This window comes from Amblyraja radiata, chromosome 21, assembly GCF_010909765.2.
Source record: "Amblyraja radiata isolate CabotCenter1 chromosome 21, sAmbRad1.1.pri, whole genome shotgun sequence".
Lineage (NCBI taxonomy): Eukaryota > Metazoa > Chordata > Chondrichthyes > Rajiformes > Rajidae > Amblyraja > Amblyraja radiata.
The window spans coordinates 17,268,090-17,283,842 of NC_045976.1; the positions used below are offsets into that span (position 1 = coordinate 17,268,090).

Sequence of the window (15,753 nt, forward strand, 5' to 3'; positions counted from 1 at the left end):
ACAATAAACTCTCTTGAATCTTGAATCTTGAATCTAGCCAGTGCCATCTTCTTCGCTGCTGGGCAAAGGATGCGGATGCCAATGGGATCAACAAACTTATCAGGAAGGCTGGCTCCGTCCTGGGGGCGGAGGTGGATTCATGGAAGGTGGGCTTGGAGGGGAGGATGCTCTTCAAACTGTGGAGCATCCTGGACAATACAGCTCAGCCCTTCTAGGTCACACTGGTCAACCTGAGGAGTACCGACAGCAACAGACTGGTTCCACCAGATGCAGCACAGAACGCCACAGGAAATCCTTCTTCCCTGTGGCAATCAAACTTTACAATTCCTCCCACTCTGTCGTGGGGTAGACTGAGACTGACTACCCTCCCACCCCCCCCCCCCAGCCAAATCTTTGCACATCTCACAAGCCTTTCCGCGTCACTTTAATTTCATGTTTCATGTATTTTGTGTTTTGTGTACCCTGTGTTTTTATGACTGTTGGCAGATCAATTTCCCTCCTGGGATAAATAAAGGATATTGAAAGGATATTCTCAAAAAGAAAGAGCATTAAATGAAGATGTGGCTGGAGATGTGGCTCCAGGTAACTTGCTTTCAAATGGTACTGAATATGAATTCAAGGAATGATTTCAGTAGAACACTTGGCATTTGGATTATGTAGATTGACTGCACATCGTCTTCCTATATGTGGTGATAAAAAGGTGTTTGATTCTCATGACAGAATAACCCATTGCTGCATTTAAAAAGCAGGTAATTCCATGAATGAATAGATGTTCTTCTTTTAAAAATTCTGAGTCAAATCATTTAAGACAGGAAGCACCTCTTCCTTAATTAATCCACTGCTAATTGTTTCCATATCCAGATGGGTCAAGTCCTTGAGACACATACTAAGATGAGATATTACAAGTGCCAGGGAAACCACATGAGTGATGACTTTTCGGACTCATTGCAATTCTGCACTACAACTCAAGATCCAGACTTGCGGCATTAATGGAAGTGGATGTTAAACTGAGCAACATTTGTGCACTCGTTTGCAGGCGCTCCAACTTTTCTTCAGATCATACCATGTGGGACTTAACGGCAAAATCTAGTTAGTACTTCTGTATGGTACTGATGTAGAGCAACAACATCGGAACGTTTAGACAGGTTATTAAAGTGAAAATAGTTTGCACTCTGAAGTAATCATAAAATATAGCTGAAACAATTTGGAAACAGAGCAGAGGAGTTCTACTTCATGTGCTGCCCAATATTTAGCCCTCAAACTACAGGGCCAAAGATAATTATCTATCTACTCGTTTCACCTCTTATGGGACTAGGCCATATGAAAATTTGCTGCTGCATTTCAAAATAAATCGATTGTTTGCAAAATTTACTGGTCAGCAGGAAATTTAGAATGATTATATAGAAATGCGTCTTTCCATATTCTTTTTTCTATCATGCAAAGAAAGAATTTCTAAATAAACCCCGTAGACCGATTAATTCTACATTGATACGCATTTTGAATATTTCCAGTAAGCTATTCTGTCAAATGAAGTTTTGCAAATGTAAACTATCTAGCCAAAATGCAAATTGGCTAACAAGAAATATACCACAGGTATAATAAGAATCAAGAACATTAGAACTACCCCACCTTATTTGTAATCATACACAAATTATTTGAAATCTAATGCTTTATTGTCTTGTGTACTTAAGTCATTCACATATCAATGTTATTTTTAAGTAAATTTGACTCAGTCTAATAAGTCCATTATCAAGTGGGTGTACACAAGCAAAATAATATCTAATTTGCTTGGTTGTTTGATTAAAGTGTTAAAAATGACGCACAAGTATTTTAAATGTACCATTATTGTTTGTAAGAGGTTCTCAGCAAATTTACATGCTGCTTCACGATGAATATAGCCTCATGAGAAATCCTGTTTTTATGTTCAGTTGTACCTGACTTTGTAGGTACCAGTTGTACCTATACTTGTGGTACCACTTCAATTGACACAGGAATGGTGAAAATTAATTGGGGCTATTGGAACCATTATACATTTACCTGTACTTGAAACTGCACCTTATGCATTCAAACTTCAGACCTTGTAAACCTCCTGGCGCAAGATCACATTCTCAGCATCCATGCTTTGTCACTTCTCTTGCCTACAAAAATCCTTTGCATTTAACAACTAAAGTGAAAACAGTGCAGGTCTAGTAAGTTAGCAAAATGAGTTTTATTTGTAGCCAGGCAGGTTGTTAAGAGAAAACAGGAAAAAATGAAGAGGAAAACTCTTTTCATGACAATTTGTACCACCTTGAGAATATGAGCTTAGCTTGCACAATGATGCAAGAGGGAAACAATTTTCATCCTTTGCAATATTTTCAGTATCCTACATTATTCTTGAACATTTTACATGACATTACTTGCATGCTTCCCATTCCGTTTTGTCACCTGTATTGCTCTCGAACATTGCACAATGTTTTAATAACCAACTTTCTGCCATCACAAGAGGGTGCAAATGCCAATGGTATGAAAATTGAATTCTCCCTCCAATTTCACGTAAACCTCTCCCCACACCCTCTCATTTCCATCACCCCATCTCCCCCACCCCACTCTTGTACACAACATTCCACTCTGGACGCATCCATCGTCCAGTTCCTTTAACCTATTCCTCCTGCTCATCCGAGCCAACTGCAATGTCTTTCCATGCCTGAATACATCTAACACTTGTCAACTCTTGCCCCATCCCTTTCCCCCATTTCATTTTAGTACCCTCTACTCCGTCAGTCTGAATGAAGCTGAAGCTCAGGTATTTAGGGGAGATAAGATAGGTATATAAAATTATGAGGCAATGATGGGGTAGACAGTCAGAACCTTTTTCTCCCATGGTGGAAATGTCCATCACTAGAAGCCATAGCTATAAGATGAGAGGGGGAAAGTTTAATGGAGATGTGTGGGGCAAGTTTTTTTTGGGTGGTGGTGACCTGGAAATCATTGCCATGGGCGGCGGTGGAGACAGGTACAATAGTGGTGTTTAAGAGGCTTTTGAATAAGCACATGAAAACGCAGGAATAATGGGATATGGATCATGTGCAGGTAGATCAGTTCATCTAGGCATCATGTTTGGCATCATCAGTCTGTCCATTTCCCTCCGTAGATAATGCCTGACCAGCTAAGTTCCTCCAGCAATTTGCTTATTTCACAAGGTGTTACAAATAGAATCGTACAGTGTGATGGAATTGTGAAAGTTGAGGCAAAAGTCATTATGTGACAAACTGCTGCAGCAATGTCCTGGCTCTGAAATGACTAACTTTCAACAACCACAATCATTTTCATTTATCTAAAATACAAGTCCAATCACTGGAGCATTTTAGCCATTTTCTTAAGTTTGAGCAGAGTTCTTAGATACTACACTATAATTTCACCTCTCCCTGGATCAAAGCTCTACTGAGGTCTGGAACTGAATGGTCCTTGTGAAATGCAAATTGGATATTGGTAAGTTACTGGCAGCTTCCATCACTTTGCTGATTAAGAGTAGATTGATTGGGTATAATTTGCCAGATTTTCTGCTGCTTTTTGTGAATATGACAATGTTCTACATTGTCCAGCCATGTTATGACCACATCGGAAAGACTTCACAAGAGATTAATTTACTTATACAGCATGAAAACAGGCTCTTAAGCCCAGCTCATCCCTGCTGATAAAGATGCCTTGCTAAGCTAAATAAATTACTTGCATTTGGCCCTTATCCCTCTAAACCTTTCCTGTACCTGCATAAATGTATTTTAAACAATATAATTGCACCTGCAGCTACCACCTAACCTGGCAGTTTCTATATAGCCACCATCCTCTATGATGAATATGCCAGTCAAATCCATTCTAAATCTTTTTCCTCTCACCTTAAACCTATGACCTCTAGTTTTAGACTACCATATTCCGGGGAAAAGATGATCAATTTCTCTATGTTCCTCATATGGTCATTCCTCAGCCTTCTTTGCTTCAGGGAGAACAGTCCAAGCCTATCCAAACTCTTATAACCCACACCCTCCACTCCAGGCAATCCAGGGCTGTGATGCCTGACTTGATAGCGAAAGTGGAAAGAGGGATCTGCCAGGGCAAGGGTTTACAGTTATGTTTACAATCCATGGTACCTCTTGAATGTCCAGTTATCAGGTGGCAGGTCTGAACTACCTACCCCATTTAACACAATTATATGTATTTGTGTTATATCCCTACAATGACTATGTGGTGGTCTCTTCAATTATTGTGATCCATGGAAGCAGCGGGCTCACATGATTAGCAAAAGGCTAGTATGTAAGTACAATGAGTAATAGGAAAGATAGGAAAGTCTGTGGAATTCTCTGCCTCAGAGGGCAGTGGAGGCAGGTTCTCTGGATGCTTTCAAGGGAGAGCTAGATAGGGCTCTTAAAAATAGTGGAGTCAGGGGGTATGGGGAGAAGGCAGGAACGGGGTACTGATTGGGGATGATCAGCCATGATCACATTGAATGGTGGTGCTGGCTCGAAGGGCCAAATGGCCTACTCCTGCACCTATTGTCTATTGTCTATTGCCTATATCAGAATATTATTTATTGCAAGTAGAATTGAAAACAAATCTGGGAAGTTATGCTTCAGTAATACAGAACATGGGTGAGATGTCATTCTCAGTATTGTGTGCAATATTGGTCTCCTTATTGAATGAAGAATGTAAATGTGTTGGAAACATTGAGAGGTTTATTTAACAGACAAGTGGGCAAGTTATCGTATGTAGGAATGTTGGACAGGCTAGGCTTTATTTTGTAAGGCTGATGGGGGATTTGATTGAAATCCAAAAGATCCTGAGGATCCCTGACAATGTATATGAAGTGAATGGTTTCTCTTGTGGGAGAATCTTTAACCAAGGATCACTGTGTAAACACAAGAGGTCTACCATTTAAGACATAAATACTGTGGATTAATTTTTTCTCACAGCATTCTGAGCCCACAAAGCACACTTTCTCAAAAGGAACCAGTTGCAGCAAGCAATTAAGAGAACAAAAGTAATGTTATCCTTTATTAAAAGTGAATTTGAATATAGGAATAAGGAAGTCTTTGAGTTTCGATGAGACCACACCCAGAGTATAGTGTACAATTTTAGTTTCCTTACCTAAAAAAGAATGTATAAGCAACCCTCGCATTATGGCCATCCGGGTCATGGAAAGTGGCCCTCGTGGGATTCACAAATCACTTTCCAAAAATCCGAGTTAGGAATGAAACTTGCTCCTCTGGAATTTATGAGGGGGGAAAAATTAAATAAGCGCACCTACAATCAGAAAGAAACAACTAATTTTGCCCACTTCATTTTTTCAACTCCCATTTCATAACGAATGTGCAGATACTGTGGCAAGGTTGTTTTAGCATGGTAGATTCATTTTTATATCTTACCTATACCCCGGTATTGTGGACTTCTTTATAATGGATTTCAGTTTTAGAGGACAGACCTACTGACCTTCACTGCCAGTCCAGACTGCCGAAGTCAGCCCTGGCACACACCCCCTCATTGGCAACTTCCAGATTGGGTCGCTGACGTCAACCCTGACTCGCACCACCTCACCAGCCACTTCCAGGCCGGGTTGCCAATGGCACCACTGGCTGGCACCGTTGCCCCACAGCCACTTCCAGGCTCAACTGCCAACACCGGCCCGCACCCCCTCCCCAGCCGCTTCTAGGTAAAATCTACTGCCAACTTCCGCCCACCCAGCTTCCTCGGCGGCTTCCAGGCGGCACCTGCCCCAACCACCACCTTGCATATAGACCCTTACCAGTAATCCAGTTGCCCATGTAAGGGTAAGAAGTTGACTGTTTAGGACTGAGATGAGAAAAAACTCTTCGCTCGGTATCTACTTAACCTTTGGAATTCGTGTCATATAGAGATACAGCACTGAAACAGGCCATTCGACTTACTGAATCAACAGGGTTCACCAAATACTAATTTAGCGAATCCTACATTAACCCTATTTTTATTCGCCCTACCCTCTCATCAATTTCCCCCAGATTCTATCACTCGTCCATAGAAGGGGGCATTTACAGTGGGTCAACAGATGTGTTGCAAAATGGTGTAAGATGGAGGTACAGCCACATTGTAAAACAGGCTCCAAGGACTGTGTGGCCTACACACTCTCCCAAGTACTCACGGAGCAGTAATTCAAGAATTTTAAGGCAGAGATTAAATTATTGATAAGGAAGGAGGTGAAAAGTCCTCTTGTTCCATCTTTTTTTTTTAAGAGACACAAAATGCTGGAGTAACTCAGGCAGCATCTGGGACAGGCAGAATCTCTGGAGAGAAGGAATGAGTGGCGTCTCGGATCGAGACCCTTCTTTCTATCTTGTTTTTGTCTTTTAAATATAGTTACATGATATTCAGTGCTTTAAAAAAGTTATTTGGACCCGAATACCAAGTCATTATTAATTCTTTAACGACTACTTTTGTTGCCTTCCAGTCACGTTGTAAAAACCAATGAGGAGTAATTAGTACTAATTCAGTATTATATTAATCCCATCATTACTGTAAATTGTGCAGATATCGTGTGGAGATTTTTTTTTCACTAAAATTATTCCCGCTTGCAAAAAAGGGAAGATTACACGTTCGAACAGCCCCTTATAATGCTGCCATTTCCACATTAGAATCATTTAAAGACTTAGTTTAGGAGAGCATGTTTCATATTTGACCCGGCCTCCTACAATATTTCATTCTCTTCTGTTTATTTTTTTTTATTTCTGTGACGTTTTACATAATTTAAGTTTTCCTAGCCAGTGAACTTTCCTGGAACTCCATTAGAGATCTGGAAACTTGTTGATTAACTATGGGTTATCCTTGGCACTGAAAAGCAACAACTGTGCACAGTTGCACAGCGGTAAGGTTGCTGCTTTTCAGTGCCTAGGGTTCAGGCTTCAATTCTGACAGCTGTACAGCGTTTGTATGTTCTCCCTGAGACTGTGTGGGTTTCCTCGGGGTGATCTGGTTTCCTCCCAAATTCCAAAGATTTTTGGGTTTGTAGGTTAATTGGCTTCTGTAAATTGTCCATTGTGTGTAGGATAGAACTAGATTGTTGGTTGGCATCGACTTGGTGCAGCACACTAAACTAAAAACCTGAAACTTAATGTAAACTTAAAGGACAGAGAGTGCTGGACTAAATGAGCAGGTGACGCAGCATCTCCAGAGAAGTTGGCCATGAATAGATGACATTTTGGATTGTGACTCTTCTTCCTGCCTACTTTGAAGAAGTTCTCCTCTCTTGCAAAGAAATTATGTGAGATCCTCACTCACTGCTCCTCCCCCAGTGAGATTCCTGCTGTTACACTGAAGAAGGGTCTGACCCAAAACATCACCTATTCAAGTTTGGATTGTGACTCTTCTTCCTGCCTACTTTGAAGAAGTTCTCCAGAGATGCTGATTGACCCGCTGAATTACTCCGGCACTTTGTGTCACTTTGCGTTAACCAGCATCTGTAGTGCCTTGTTTCTGCTGTTATCTATTCATTAAACCGTCTTTGTATGCGATAGTTAAGGGTGGAGCAGTGGCACACTGCCGCACAGCGCTAAATATTTGCATTTGATCCTGACCTTGGGTGCCGTCTGTGTAGAGTTTGCACCTTCTCCCTGTTACTGCGTAGGTTTTCTCCGGGTGTTCCTGTTATCTCCCAAAAGGTGTGCTGGTTTGTAGGTTAGTTGGCCCATGCAAATTGCCCATGCTTGTCTAGGGAGTGTATCAGAAGGTGGGATAACATAGAACTAGTGTGAACGAGTGATCGATGGGCTATGTGAACTTTGTGGGCTGAAGAGCCTGTTTCCATGCTGTACCTCTAAACTAAACGATATGTCCCCATCAAACTCAAATAGCATGGTCAAAATGGGTTTATTGCGGAATGGGCAACTCATCAAAGTCAAAAAGATTTGAAATCCAACTATGAACCCAAAAAGATGTTTGAGAAATATAGTGCCAAAGTGGAGTGTCTGAGATCAATATTTGCACATGTACGTACAACAAATAATGGACAAATATTGGAGGTTGAGTTATCATCCACAACCCCCAACTTAGAAACAGCAAGTAAGTATTCAATCACTCCTCCATGCAAGCACCACTTGTGATTTAATACCAGCAGAGGGCAGAGTAGATGATTTTACTTCGGAGTCACGTGAGTGATTCCGTGAAGAGCCCGCTCAGCACACATGCGCGGCATTACGTTTCAGCAGGCAACAGCGGCAGGCGAGAGTCAGGCGCTCCCGCTACAAGCCTGAAAGAGGAAGCTTTAGGTAAGTATTTACCTTCAGTTTAACCAGCGACTCGCGTCTGTTTGTTGCTCCAGGTGGAGCAAAGCAGCAGACGCAAGCGGCCCCCGTTGGACTCCGGGCAAGGAGCGTTCCGTTCACGGAAGGGGGAGAGACGCCACCAGGACCGCACACACTGCAGTCCACAGACAGGGTGCTGCGCCGGTGCCAGTCCAGATGCAAGCGGCCCCCCCTTGGACTCCGGGGGAGTCAGGCGCTCCTGCTACGGGGTGAAAGAAACGGACCGTCAGGTAAGCTCTGAGGTTGGGTTTTTTCTTTCACAGGAGGAGCCTTCTGCTTTCAGGCAGAGAAGAAAGGCTCTAGAACAAACCTGTTCCCCAAGCCACGGAAGAGTGGGGGGGGGGGGGGCAGCAACAAGGCAGTAGGACCGCTTACCCGGCCTCCGCTATTCCCCGACACCGCATCCGAGCCCAGCCCGCTAGCGCCTGAGCAGCGGGCTGGAAGTAAAGCCACGGAAGAGGCGTCCGGCCGGTGGCTTCCGACTTGTCGGACGGGGACATCTCTCCACCCGCCCGGGGGAGAGACAGCCGCCTGAGCCGCTGGAGCTCCAGCGAGACGCACTTCGTGAGGGGCGCTCTCGCAGGGGGGAGTTCAGGCACTCCCTCCACAGTGCCTTCTGCACTGTCCATTGCTTCATCCTTACCCGAGGGTAGCTTTGGTGACCAGGACTGGGCTGGTCAAGAAGAGGGGACGATGGCTGAAGATCTCGGGAGTATGCAAGGGGTGCAGGAACAGGAAGAGCTGCTAGGTGTGGTGGACCGGTACGTGGCAACCCCATGTGCAGGAGGCCGTTCAAGGCCCTACAGGAGAGGTGGTCAATGAGGTATACAGCTCCAGAGAACTGTGAGTCCCTTAAAGTGCCGGCTGTAAACAGCCAAAAGTGGGGGCATGTTGGGGCAAACATTCGGAACCAGGAGCTAAAACTGCAGCGGTCCTCAGGCTCCTGACGTCAGCCATCACATCGTCTGCTCGTTCCGTGGACCAATATGGAGATGACCACAACCTTCGTAAACAAATCATAAGACCTGCCATAAAATCCTAAATTTGCGGGGTTGTGCAAAACCCCAGCCACTGAGCCAGACCCACTGCTCTCTGGCAAAAACCTCACAAAGCATATGAAGGATATGGAGAGGCCTTAACAAGCTTTCGGTCTCATGAGGGCAGGCCCCGGGATGAGCAAAACCAAAAACAATAAGCAGCAGCACCCCATCACGTCCATCAGTCGACGTCTACCATATGGGACTGATGAAAGTAAAGTAAAGTAAAGTAAACTTTATTTATATAGCGCATTTTAGGACAATTTGCATTGACCCCAAAGCGCTTCACATAATTTAAATAATAATAGGTTCCATAGAAAAAGGTTTTTAAAAAAAAAAAAAAAAGAATAAAAATGGACACAACATATTAAAGAGTTCAACACAAACATCCCCCCACAGCAGAATCAAAACATTTCCACTGCGGGGGAAAGGCACCAGAAAGTTAAGTCCTCTTCCTCTGTGAAACATCCCGAGGTCAGGGCCCATCTGTGGCCGTGCAGCCAGTCCGATGATTTTCAGGGCCCTCTTGCCGTAAAGATGAAACATCGGCGTCGGGTGAAACATTCCTCAGCGGCTTGGAAAAGCTCGAGGTCCGCATTCTATCACCGAAAGTCTTCTTTAGACCAGGGCCCAGAGTGGACCCCATGGAAAATGTGCCACCCCCCAACGTCACCACCACGTCAGACGACGTGCAACACTCGTTGGACCGGCAGGAAACAGAAGAATACCCATAACCATGGAGGTAGGTGGGTCTGGTTCCTACCAGCATATAGAGTAATACTAACACACGGGAGTCTATCACGAGTGATCAGTATATACTCAATGGCATTAGTGGATACAAATACAATTCACACTAGAAAAATTGCCACCAGGTCAACATTCACCCCAGAGGGTATTTTCCCCTCTCCGTTAAAGAAACGAGAGGGACAAGCTGAACTGGTGAGACTAATTACTAAGGGTATCATGGGAAAACCTGAACCCTTGCAATATATTCACTAAACCCAAACAAGATGGTGGATGTCGCATCATCATTGACTTAACTTCACTAAATATGTTTGTTAAGTATATATATTTCAAAATGGAAACAGTTGTTACTGCCAAACAACTACATTCCAAAGGATACTTCATGGCAAGCATTGATCTTAAAGATGTTTACTATTTAGTACCATTCACAAGGATCATCGCAGATACCTGAAATTTACCTGGATGGGGCAGCTATAGCAGTTTAAAGCGATGTCTTAAATGGTAGGCAAGACCATGGAATTGACTATGTTAGCTGTGTCAGCTACAAAACAGTTATTCGAAACCCTGGGATTGTCTTACATCCAGATAAATCTAAGTTTAAGCATCCACAGTCATGGACTACTTGGGCTTCACAATTAATTCAGTCTACGTGACTGTAACATTGCCAAGAGACAAAATAGTTGAATTGGCACAATCATGCAACAATTTAATGGTCAACAAACTACCAACTACTCAACAAGTAACAGAGTAATTGGAAAAATGGTAGCAGCATTTTCCGGCTACATAATTCGGACCTTTGCACCAAAAACAACATACAGGTCATTATGATCGTGTCATGAAGTTACCCACTGAAGCAATATCAGAACTACAGTGGTGGGCAAAAAACGTTTGGCATAGTTTACAGCCCTATTATCATCACTAACCCTATGTTAGTTATCCAAACAGATGCCAGTGCTCAAGGCTGGGGAGCACTAACTCTATATCTAGCACAGGTAATAGATGGACTAACCCGGAGTCATCATTACCACTTACACTGGGCATTAATTATCTAGAGATGGGTGACTTTTATGGTTTAAAGCATATGCACAAATATGCATCACTTGCATGTACGGTTCCAAATAGATAAATACTACGGTGGTGGCCTACATTAACCATATGGACGGCATAAAATCGGTATCATGCGACAGGTTGGTCAACACAATTTGGCAAAGGTGTGTTGAAAGACATATTTGGCTATCAGCAACTTACCTGCCAGGTAAGCTAAATGCAGTGGCAGACACCAGGCCACGTAAATTTAATGACAACATCGAATGGATGTTAAAACCCCAAAACAAATTTTTCGCAAAAGTTATCAAGCAATATGGCACGCCAGATATCGATTTATTTGCATCCAGGCTAAATCACCAGGTACCTACGTATGTCGCTTGGGAACCAGACCTGAGGCAGCAGCGGTAGATGCGTTCGCACTGGATTGGAGAAATTCTTCTTCTATGCATTTCCTCCCTTCTGCCTCATCAGTCGGGGACTACGCACAATACAAATGGACTCTGCTTCAGGTATTTTGATAGTACCCGACTGGCCTACGCAGCCATGGTTCCCAATACTCCATGGCATGGTTGTTGAAACTCCGATGGTATTCCCCAGTGACCCAGAGTTATTAACACCCAGTGTCGGGCACAAGCCACCCGTGCCATGAAAAAATCAAACTCCTGGGTTGCAGATTCTGCACAAACCACTTCTGGGACTGGGATTATCATAACAAACCGTCGACACCATGTCAGCATCCCTCCGAACATCCACTAAAAAACAGCACTTGTCCAGCATCAAAAAATGGGAGAAGTACTGCTTGGATACAGGGACCACCTACTCAACCGCTACAGTTACCAACGTACTGGAATTCCTGGCGAACCTTCACCACGATGAAGGACTCAGCTACAGAGCCATCAACACAGCTAGAAGTGCCCTGCCTGTCTATTTAAAACCAGCTCCAGGACAACAGGCCATGGGGTCCCACTCGCTGGTGGTCAAACTAATCAAGGGTATTTACAACTCTAACCCCCTAGACCAAGGTACACCCATATATGGGATGTCAGTGTGGTCCTGACATACCTCAGGGGATGGCCACCAGCCAGATCCCTCAACCTGGAACAATCTATGCTCAAAACACTCATGTTGATGGCACTTGTAACTGCACAGAGGGTCCAGTCACTACACCTATTGCGACTGGACACCATGCTCACAGCTCCAGACCAGATCTCTTTCATTATCCATGGAATTATCAAACAGAGCAGACCAGGAACATCTAATCCAGTCGTGGAATTCCGGGCTTACCCGCCAGAAACACGGTTATGTGCCATGACCCTACTATCCTACATAGACACAACCAAAATATTCGAGGGAGATGAAAAGCCTTGTGGGTCAGTCATAAAAAACCTTATGGTCGGGTGACGAGCCAAACCATTTCGAGATGGCTCAAGCAGGTGCTAAAAGCTGCTGGGATAAAAACTAACATGTACAAATTTCATTCCACCAGGGCAGTATCCACGTCGACGGCTAAAAGAATGGACGTGCCTATAGACCACATCCTGGCTACAGCAGGATGGTGGGGGGAAAGACCGTTCAGAAAATTTTATAATAAGCCGTTGGCAAAACCTGTTTTATTTGCAGGAAAGATTTTACAGACTGCAAATATTCAATTTAAGCCCAGGGGAGCAATTTAATTTCTTTGTTGTTATTGTTAAAAAATTCCATTGTGTTTTTCTACAAACAGATTCATTGATTGATTACGATAACACACTTCCTCCCTCAAGGACTTCGGCAGTGCGTGAAGTAATAACTGTTACACGGTTTGAAATCACAGAGCTTTGAAGTCTTCACGGAATCACTCACGTGATTCCGAAGTAAAATAGTAGGATTCAACGAGAACTTACCAGTTTGAAGTTTGATCTGTATTTTATGAGGAGTTACGATGAGGGATTACGTGCCCTCCGCTCCTACCCTCAATAATATGGGTCAAACTGATAAACTGATGTCTCCTTGTCTTTACTATGTTTACTTCAATAACTGTGTCTATCTGTGATTCCACACAGCTGCTTTGAAGTATGCCGCGCATGCGTGCTGAGCGGGCTCTTCACGTAATCCCTCATCGTAACTCCTCATAAAATACAGATCAAACTTCAAACTGGTAAGTTCTCGTTTAATCTTACTATTTGTTTTTGTTTACATGCTTGCAGACATTGCAGGCTCGTTATAATGGGATCCCTGAGCTGCCAATAGACTAAGTTCATTAATGTGCTGGGGTGCAAGTACAGTGTCCAGAGGAACTGTAACTATTGAGATTGATCTACCTTGTTTGGAACAATAGATGTTTGTTGGAGACCACAATAACCTTGAACTTAATGCCACAAGAACTTCAAAATCCAGCCATATAGATGTAGTTGGTCGAGATCCCAGTCAGGAGGAAATGGTAGGAAATTTTGGCATATGAAAGAGAAGTGGTGCTTCGGAATATAGTGCTTGTTATTAAAGCAACCAGAACTCCCCCAGGAATATCATATTCAGGCCTTTTTATATGTATGCCAACAACCTTTTGGGCTGCATGTTCTGGGCCAAATTAGAGGAAGGATCTATCCTGGCCTACTAATATCTCAAAGACTACTTGGAGAAAGTCTTTTTAATGGCTATTCTAATGCCCATGTGCAACACTTTGTGTAACGCTTAGTTTGACCATTCCCGAAGGGTGGACTGGCTGGCCTTGCCAACCTATGCCATCTGCCAACATCATCTTCCCATTTGAAGGGCTCAAGGAATTCCCAAAATGTAATGCATTTTGAAAACTTCCAGTAAACCTCCCACTGATGGATAGACAGAGGTTGATTAGGGATAGTCAGCATGGTTTTGTGCAAGGAAGATCCTATCTCACGAATCTGATTGTTTTTTTAGAAGAATTGATCAAAATGGTTGATGACGGCAGAGCCATAGACGTTGTCTTTATGGATACAGGTAAGGCAGTTGACAAGGTTCCACATAGTAGGCTGCTCTGGAAAGTTACATCGCATGGGATCCAGGGAGAGCGAACCAACTATATAGAAAATTGGCTAGGAAAAAAGCAGAAGGTGATGTTAGAAGGTTGATTCTCAGTCTGGAGGCCTGTAATTAGTGGTGTGCCTTGGTGTTGGGCCCACTGCTGTCAGTGGTTTACATCAATGATTCTGATGAGAATGTACAAAGCAAAATTAGTTATAGCATAATCAGTTGGGCAGGTGGAAGGAGGAATGATTGATGGAATTCAATGCAGATAAAATTACGGGCATTGCATTTTGGGAAGTCAAACTAGGGAGGACTGTCACAGTGAATGGCAGGACTCTTGGGAGTGTTGTAGAGCAGAAAGATGTAGGAGCGCAGGTACATTTTTCCTTGAAAATTCCATCAGAGGCTTTCAGCACTTTGCCATTCGTCAGTCAAGGTATTGAGTCAGGGTATTGGATTTTGACCTGAAACGTCACCAATTCCTTCTCTCCAGAGATTCTGCCTGTCCCGCTGAGTTACTCCAGCTTTTTGTGTCTATCTTCAGTTTAAACCAGAATCTGCAGTTTCTTCTTACACACTTCCTCACCTACCTGGACTCTACCAAGGATCACAAGCTTGCCCGCCTCCAGACCGGTCCTTCCACTGACACGCATCGACTTGACCGCCTGCAGGCCCGAGGCTCCACCGCTGGACCGCACCACCTGCCCGAATATCACGAGGCCGATATTGCCACCATGAGGAGCAGCACCAACATCCACCATCTCTCCGACCTTCACCGCCTTCCCTGCCGAACCCAGGCCCGAACCACCGAAACTGCCGCGACTGCCAACACTCATCATCTCCCTCCCCTTTAATGATCTCACAGTCTCCATCACAGGAAATAGACTATTGACGGACGTCTATTACAAACCCACTGACTCCCACAACTATCTTGATTACACTTCTTCCCATCCTGCTTCCTGTAAAGACTCTATCCCCTACTCCCAATTCCTCCTTCCACGCCGCATCTGCACCCAAGATGAGGCGTTCCATACTAGAACATCCGAGATGTCCTCATTCTGTAGGGAACGGGGTTTCCCCTCTCCAATCATAGATAAGGCCCTCACTCGTGTCTCCTCAGTACCCTGCAGCTTTTCCCTTGCTCCCCCTCCTCCTAGTCGCAACAGAGACAGAGTCTCCCTAGTCCTTACCTTCCACCCTATCAGCCGTTGCATACAACACATAATCCTCCGAAATTTACGCCACCTCCAACGGGATCCCACCACTAGCCACATTTTCTCATCTCCACCCTTTCCGCCTTTCACAGAGACCTTTCCCTCCGAAACACCCTGTTTAACTCATCCCTTCCCACCCAAACCACCCCCTCCCTTGGTACCTTCCCCTGCAACCGCAGAAGTTTAAACACCTGTCGCTATACATCCTCCCTCGACTCTGTCCAGGGATCCCAACAGTCCTTTCAGGTTAGGCAAAGGTTCACTTGCACCTCCTTCAACCTTATCTACAGTATCCATTATTCAAGATGTGGACTCTTATACATCGACGAGACCAAATGCAGACTAGGCGATTGTTTCGCGGAACACCTTTGCTCAGCCCGCCTGAACCAACCTGATCTCTCGGTTGCTGGACACTTTAATTCTCCT

General features: G+C 44.1%; 1 long non-coding RNA gene across 1 annotated transcript; it reads right to left on the minus strand.

Annotated features, from left to right (window-relative positions):
• Window positions 1-1,866: 1,866 nt before the first annotated feature.
• Window positions 1,867-15,073, minus strand: LOC116984922. The gene is made up of 3 exons (XR_004415166.1): window positions 14,946-15,073; window positions 6,433-6,437; window positions 1,867-1,878 (listed from the first exon to the last, which is right to left on the minus strand). It is a non-coding gene; the product is annotated as an uncharacterized LOC116984922 (long non-coding RNA).
• Window positions 15,074-15,753: the final 680 nt, after the last annotated feature.